This window comes from Nannospalax galili, unplaced genomic scaffold (assembly GCF_000622305.1).
Source record: "Nannospalax galili isolate Female #2095 unplaced genomic scaffold, S.galili_v1.0 scaffold371, whole genome shotgun sequence".
NCBI lineage: Eukaryota > Metazoa > Chordata > Mammalia > Rodentia > Spalacidae > Nannospalax > Nannospalax galili.
This window is the reverse complement of record NW_008331606.1, coordinates 1,492,163-1,500,674: the sequence shown is the minus strand read 5'-3', so window position 1 is coordinate 1,500,674 and position 8,512 is coordinate 1,492,163. Positions and strand designations below refer to the sequence as shown.

The 8,512-nt window shown below is 38.0% G+C and overlaps 1 non-coding gene across 1 annotated transcript; it reads left to right on the top strand.

The window, feature by feature from the left end:
• Positions 1-3,005: 3,005 nt before the first annotated feature.
• On the top strand, positions 3,006-3,114 carry LOC115069195. Its single transcript, XR_003848476.1, has one exon. It is a non-coding gene; the product is annotated as a U6 spliceosomal RNA (small nuclear RNA).
• Positions 3,115-8,512: the final 5,398 nt, after the last annotated feature.

Genomic DNA, 8,512 nt, shown 5'->3' with positions numbered 1-8,512 from the left:
GAGAGAGAGAGAGAGAGAGAGAGAGAGAGAGAGAGAGAGAGAAAAGGTGGCCTATAGGAACACATTCACACCAAGGAGACTATAAACAGCTGGCAACGTTAGCTCTCCAGTTTCAAACCCACTGCCTTCTGCACAATCATTCCATGCCCAAGGGCCCTATAATGTCAAAGATGAGTAGTTTCCCCTATTAACTGTTCATATGAAAAATTTGTTTTTTTAATATACATATAAATTGCAATTAGTTTTATTTAATGATTTTTGATCCACAATAATTTTTGCTACCGAATCTTACTTTAACTCCTTAAAAATATGGGTTAAATGAGTCTTAATATAAATAAAGATTTTTATGGTAACAAAGCAGAAAATATGTATTGGGAGGAGGGCTGGGGAAGTAGTTCAGTTGGTAAAGTGATTGCATTGCAAAGATAAGGACGTATGTTTGATCCCCAGAACCCACATAAAACAAAAGCTGGGGTAGGGAGGTAGCTTGTGCTTGCAATCCCAGTGCTGGGGAGGCAGAGATCTCTGGAGCTGGTGGGTCAGCCAGCCTAGACTATTGGGTTTCCCTCTGCAGAATGTTCCAATTTTTCACAAAGAAAAGACTTGTTGCCTGTATCCAAGAGTCTCAGAAAAATTAGCTCTCAAACATTCACTTTAGAAAGAGGCAGATTGTATGATGTGTCAACCAGAAGCATTGTGTTCAAAGATTAAAGAAAAAAATTTAGTACTGCAAAATATATAGCAAGTGTCTTTATGTATAGGATAGCTTAATTCATTCTCACATTTTAGCCAATCTAAACATTGCCAAGCAACCAAATAGCAAAGTTAGGGTGGCTTGGAGACAGTGATTTTCTATTTATAATTCTTAGCATGGAAATAGTTAGATAAAACCATTTACATGGATGAGTATGCACCAAGCTATCTCCAATGAAGCTTAACAACAAAATCTTTCAGTAGCTATATTCTTACCTCTTGACTGATAATGAATCGTCCAGAAACACTCAGAGGAATTGTAATTCCAAGAAGAAGAATATCTTGAAGGATTAATGAGTCAAGAATTCCATATCCTACTTTCTTTCCCTTAGGATTTATTTAATATCTGCTGCCACCTCTTAATTCAATGTTTTGCAAGTCTCATTACAAAAATGGCTCTAGCAGGTGAATGGTGTATCTTAGTTTATTTTAGGGGCCAAGCCATAAATGGACCACTTGAGTATGTTTTTGTTAAACAATAAATAGGATTGGAGTAGGAAAATTGCAAAATGATCTCCTAGAACATATTGTCATACCAAAACAAGTATCAAAGACCACTGGGTGAGGTAAAAGACTCAGAAGCAAGGTTTAGAGATGTTGATTCTTTGTAAACCTATTGCCTAGCCAGGCATGGTGGCGTGGGCCTCTAATCCCAGCACTTGGGAGGCAGAGACAGGCAGATCTCTGTGAGTTCAAGGCCAGCTTGGTCTACATAGTGTGTTTCACACCAGCTGGGGCAACCGGGAGACCCTGTCTCAAAAAGCCAAAAAACCTAGGTTTGATCCCCACCACCACAAGAAACAACTAAAAAGCTTCTGTAGTTCAAAGAGGGGACAATTTGAGTATCAATTACAATAATAATTGTAATGGATTAAAACATATTAAATCTATTTCAATGAAAAATCTATTTCAGTGTATTCATTCAGAATGATGTTTCAAAACAATGCTGGAGGTGAACTTATTTAGAAACGAAAAATAAAAGAGAATGATGCAACTATCTATCCCGTTTTTCATAAATGTGTGGTATGCTGGGCATGGTGGTTCTGGCCTTTAATCTCAGTGCCTGGGAGGCAGAGGCAGGCAGATCTCTGTGAGTTTGGGGCCAGCCTGATGTACATAGTAAGTTCCAGGCCAGCTGGGGCTAGAAACAAATAAAACAAATGATCATAAATGTGTGATGTACCTCAGGGTAACTACATAGTTTTAAAAAGGAATAATATTCTTCTGTTCTTTAAAGATTATTTTAATATTTATTTATTTATTTATTTAGTGTTTGTGTGTGTGTGTGTGTGTGTAGATAAGAGGACAACTTGTGGGAGCTGGTTTTCTTCTTCCACTATGTGAATTCCAAGAATCAGACTAGGGCTATCAAGCTTGGCTGTAAGTGCTTTTACCCACTGAGCCATCTTTCTGGCCTCAAAGACACTATTTTTTGCAGGAATATTGCATGTAACAAGTAAAAAGGAAATCATAGAAAGTCATGGTTTCATTAGCTTTAATAAAACAGTGCAGCTAGAAAAGGATTTTCAATGGCTAATATCTTCACCAGCACAGAAAAGCAGATATTATATACTTCCTGATGGCGTCTACAACTTCACATACAAAGAAATCTTGCATAAAAATCAAACTAATGCTGGGCGTGGTGGTGCACACCTTTAATCCCAGCACTTGGGAGGCAGAGGCAGGCAGATCTCTGTGAGCTCAAGGCCAGCCTGGTCTACATAGTGAGTTCCAGGACAGCTGGGGCTACAGGGAGACCCTGTCTCAAAAAGACCAAAAAAAAAAAAACAAAAAAAAATAATAATTCCCAACAAGCTTCTAGAAAGCAACATAAAAATGTACAGAAGATAAGTAATATATTAGCATAACCAGAAAGCTTGGAGACACAGTAGAGACAATCCAGTCAATATTGCTTCAAAAACAGAAAAGAAAGTGACAGAGGAGATAAGTACTCCAGATTAAAAGACACTCAAGACATATCAGTCAAGGGTAGTGAGTGGATTATATTTGAATCTCAGGTTGAGCAAAACAGCCATAACAAAAATATTTGTGATACAATTTGGGACATAGCTGAACATTAATTGTTCATGCTATTATAATTATAAAAATATCATGTGACAATGATATTCTGTTTAGAAGTCTTTTGAGCATATTTTTTATTCAAACTGTGATACATGATTTGTAAATATTTTCTTCTGTTCTGTAGTTTGCTTTATTGCTTCCTGGGCAATATCCTTTGAAGCACCCACATCATGCTCACTTTTGCAGCACATACACTAAAATTAGAATGATACAGACAAAATTAACATGGTCTCTGCACAAGGAAGAAGGACCAAAGGCTTTGATTTTGGTGAAATGTAATTCACGCACTCTTTTTCAATGTTATTTTCATGTTGTCAGGAAGAAACCTCTGCCTAATCCAAGTTCGTGAAGATTTAAACTTATGCTTGTGTGTTACTTTTCTGTTGCTGTGATAAAACACTAACCAAAACAGCTTATAAAAGGAAGAGTATTATTTTGCTTACAGTTCCAGAGGGGTAAAAGTCCAGCATGGTGGGGGAGGCATAGTGGCAGAGGTGGCCAGAGCAGAAAGCCAGCGCACACATCTCCAAGCAGGCACAGAAAGCAGAGAAGACTGGAAATCCAGCAAGGCTTAAGAACTCTCAAAGCCTACCCCCAAGTGAAGTGCTTCCTCTAGCAAGGCCACACCTCCTAAAACCTCCCAAAACAGCACCACCTACTGGGGAGAAAATGTACATATACTTAGAGCCTATGGGGGAGTATTGTCATTCAAACCACTGCAGATGCCTGCTTAGAATTTTATACCTTTAGAACTCTGATGAATTTCCCCCTTGTACTCAGTTTTTGTACAAGTATAAAAGATTGTGCATAGTACTCTAATACTGCCTACACTCCCTTTTCTCGCCCCTACCCTCCTGTTAGTCTCTCTTGTACTCTTTCACAGTTTTGCTTCTATATTCACGTCATACATACATACATACATACATACATACATACATACATACATGATTTTATGTATTTATTTAGTTTTTGGAAACAGGGTCTCATTTAGCCCAGACAACACTTGAGGTTGGCCTTGGACTTCTGATCCCTGTTGATCACTTTTAGTAATATCACCATCTCAATATTCAGCTGATCCATGAACATAGAGGGTCATTTCTCAACTTTTAGACTGTCCATCAATTTATCTTCAATGCTTTATAGGTTTCATTATGGAAGTCTTTCTCCTCCTTGGTAAGGTTAACTCCAATGCACTTTATTCTTTTGGAGACTATTGTGAATGGGATTGCTTTTGGAACTGCTTTCTTAGTTGATTTTTGGTGTATAAATAAAACAGTAATTTTTGAGTGTTGATTTTGTATTCTGTTAGTTCGTTAAATTTATTAATTGGATCTAAAAGTCTTATTTTTTGTTTGTTTTTGTTTGAGACAGAGTCCTACTGTGTATCCCTGGCTGGCCTGGAACTTCCTATATAGACCAGGCTGGCCTTGAACTCACAGAGATCTGCTTGCAAGTACAAGTACCTACAGAAGGCCAGAGGTATCAGAATCCCCTGAAGCTGGAGTTATAGGAAGTTGTGACCCACCTGACATGAGTGCTTGAACCAAACTCAGGTCCTCTTGGAAAAGCAGATAGTGCTCCTAACTGCTGAACCATCTCTCTAGACCCTCTTCTTCTTTTCATTTTGCCCTGGTAAATGTTCAAGTACTTTATTGAAGAAGAATAGTGAAAGTAGACATTCTTGCTTTGTTTTTGATATAGAAGAAATACTTTTAGTATTTCCTCTTGTGTAGAGCCTTTATTATATTAATTCATAGGTTTGGTCTCATAACCATGTCCCAGAGGTTTCGAGAATTGTAGACATGGTTACTTATTTTTTCTTTCCTTTTGAAAAAGATATATTTGTGTTTGTGTGTGTGTGTGTGTGTGTGTGTGTGTGTGTGTGTGTGTGTGTATGCCTGGGGGAATACCTAGGGAGTCCAGTAGAGGGTGTCGGATCACCCGGATCTGGAGTTACAGGTGACTGTAAGCTATCTGATGGGTTCTGGGAACTGAATTCATGTCCACTGAATGAGCAGCAAGCACTTTTAACCACCCAGTCATCTCTCTAGCCCCCATTTTCTTAATTGTTCCCTGAATGTAGTAATTCCTCAATCTTGCCTTTGTCCCTGACATTTTTTCTTTGACTCAAGCTAGTATATTGATGATGCTTTTCACTGACTTTTTAATTTGATTTATTGAGCATTTCATTTCCAAGACTTGTTTGGATTTTACTTTTCAGAATCTCTATCTCTTTATTAAATTTCTCATCCAATTTGCTAAATTTCTTGCCCAAGTCTTGAATTGTTTCCTTCATTTATCTGTTTATATGTGCCTTCTTTGACATTGTTAATAATATTTAGTACTAGATTTTAGAAATTTATTAACCAGCATTTCAATAATTTTGATATCTTTGAACTCAAATATTAAAGAGTTATGTTTTTGAATATTCATTTTGTCTTGCTTTTTCATATTTCTTATATTTTATGCTGTGAATTTTGCATCTGTTCAATTGGATATTTTTCTGGTATTATGTGAGAGTCTCCTGATGATCAGTCTTCTCTTCAGTCATCAGTCCCCACTACCACTCAGAAGGGTCAATGCAGATTGTAGTAACAACAATAATACAAAAAGAACCTCATCATTTTTAAATGTTTTGTTATTTTTATTTTATGCATGTGAACGTATTGCCTGCATGTATACAAGTACACACCTGTTGAGCAATTCCCGAGGTGGTCAAAGGAGGGTGTCAGATCTCCTGGAACTGGAGTTACAGATGGTTATTAGTCACCATGTGGGTGCTTGGACCTGAATTTGGGTTTTCTGCAAGAGCAGTCAGTGCTTTTAACTATTGAGCCATCTCTTCAGCCCACCCACCCCCAAAGCTCACCATTTTTCTGCTCTAGAAAGTTGATTAGTCTATTCCAGATTTTAGATCAATGTTTTTCACTTGGATGTATGAAATTCTGACAGCTAGTACTTTCCACAAGAAAATGGGGGAGGGCCATCCTTCCAAATAAAAAAAGCATCAGTTCTAACAATCTGAGGAATTTGAATCTTTGGCATTTAAGAAAACCAAAGTCTAAAGGCATTTACCCATACCTTTAGGGTGATTCTCCATTGAGAAGTCTCTGGTGCTTAATGAGTGCTGCCATATTCACTACACTCACCAGGTTTCTCCCCAGTGTTGATGCTTTAGTGTTGAGCAAGATGGACATTTCTGCTGAAGGCTTCCCAATAGTTCTGACAGTTGAATAATTTCTCTCCAATATGAACCTTTGATATTTACTAAGGGACAAACTCTTCCTGAAGGCTTTCCCTGCAGGGTTTCTCTCTAATATGGATTTTCTTATGTTTTGTGAGAGTTTAGTTTGGACCCAAGGCTTTGGCATATTCTTTACATTTGCAGAAGTTGTCTCCGTATGAGTTATGTGGTGTCAAATAAAGGCTTTATTACAGTCCTTACAGGCATAAGGCTTCTTTTCTGTGTGAGTGCTCAGATGTTGCTAGAGGTGCGAGCTCTGACTGATTTTGCCAAATCTGATACATTCACAAGTTTTCTCTCCAGTGTGAATAAATGAATGCTCAAAATGAGCTGAAAAGCTGGGTGTGTACGTCATGCCTATAATGCCAGCACTTGTGAAGCAGAGGGAGGAAGATCGCCGTAAGTTCTAGGTCAGCCTGGTCTACATAGTAAGTTCCAGGCAGGCCAAAGCTACATAGTGGAAGTCTGTCTCAAACAAAAACAAAAACAGGATGAACTGTGAGTGATGGCTTTACCACATGAATTTCATTCATAAGATTTCTCTCCAGTATGAATTAGCTGAGGTTTAAAATGTGCAGTATCTGAATAAGAGTCTTCCTACACTTAACCACATTCACAGGGTTTCTCTCCAATAGGCTCTATGATGTGCTAAAAAGACCGACTAATCACTGAAAATTTTTCTACATTCATTATATTCATAAAGCTTGCCTCCATTTTGGATTCTCTGATGTTAAATGAATGGCATGTTCTGAATTAAGACTCTTTCGTGCACATTACTTTCCTTCTCATAGTGAGTACTCTGATGATGTTTGGCAAAGTATGAGTTCCAGCTATAGACTTTTCTAACTTCTCAAGACTTCTCTCTAATACTAGTTAGTTCTTTGATGTTCAGTGCAATGGACACTATGATTACAAAGGCATTTTTGTAATGATAATATTCCAAATTTCCTTTCTGATGTGAATTATATGATTCCAAACATAAGCTTTGTAGTCATTGATGATTTTACCACATTCATTACACCAGAGAACTTTCTCCTTCCTCTTCCTTAGTATACTTTGGTTGAATGACAAAGTCTGACTTCAGATTAACACACCTGCCACATTAAATGTATATGGGCTTACTATCTACTCCCAATGTTCTTTTCTCACTAAAGACTTCCCCACAACCTTATTTCCAGAGTCTAGTCTTTTGAGTACCCTGTTTGATCTCTAAATAGCCACCATATTCCCCAGGACTCCGTCAGACTAGAGATCCCTACATTAGTCTTTATAATAATTCCTTGTGTGTCTATCCCCTTGTATGATTTTTTTTTTTGCCAGAAAACACCTTCTTTGCTTTGACGTTCTGGTCTTCAAGTGTGTACATATGGTTCTTAATCCTTTTACCTCTTGTATTATTACCCATGAGATTACTGTTTGTTCCACATGGTAAGTGATGCAAGGTTTAGAAAATGGGAATCCTAAGGGGGAGCAGGTTCCTGTACTTCTCCAGCATGATAGCCCAGTAGAAGACTCTTGGAGCAGAGTCTGGATCTCTCTGTTTCTTCAGTGAAATTCACAATCACATTTATGAATGACACAAAGACTTAAAATATCTATAAGGGATTCTGGGATCTTGATCTCTGGTGGAGAGCAGTCATAGATTTCTTCTGAAAATACCCTTTTATGTAAGGGCATGGTCCCAAGATGGCAGAGCTTGCCTGTCATATGATTTGGTGGATTTCTCAGACAGCTAAGTAATGAGGCTTCAAAGACAATCTCAGCAGTATCAGAAAACTTAAGGGCTAGAAAGATCATTCACTGGGTTCAGGATCTGCATAAGCTGTGCCTCTGAGAATGAGGTCCAGGATCTACATGAACTATTGTTTTGAGAATATGCAAGGTGCTTTCCATAAATTACTTTTTACAGATGATGAAATTGGTAGCTTGCCCAAGGTCCTGGAGTTACCCATTCCCATTTTATAAGATTGCTCTCTTTTGGAATTTGTGGGTCCAATCCTTCATAATTACAGTATTTATGCTCCCATTGTGATACTGCAACCTCTTCCACACCCTCTGTGCCTCTTCTACAAATCACCAGCATTCTCCCAGAAACTCTTGCAAGACATCCTGGAATTTTTCTTTTTCATTGTGTCTCCTTTTCTGTTTTCTGAGATTCTGTTCATAAAGTAAATAGAGAGTCTGAAGCAGTATCATTTGTATTAAGGCTAAAGTCAAGAACCCAGGCAAGGCTTAATTTATTTACATCAGAGTCCTCTATCCAGCTCCTGCTCCATCAGGATCCAAACACCAGAAAATTCTCTGCAGAATGGAATAGCAAGGACAGAGACAATGCACACAGAGTGGTCCAGTCATCCACAGAACATAGAGCAACTATTTTCCCAATAACTGTAGAAAAGCAAGGCTAACCTATGAAATAAAAATTTAGTAAAG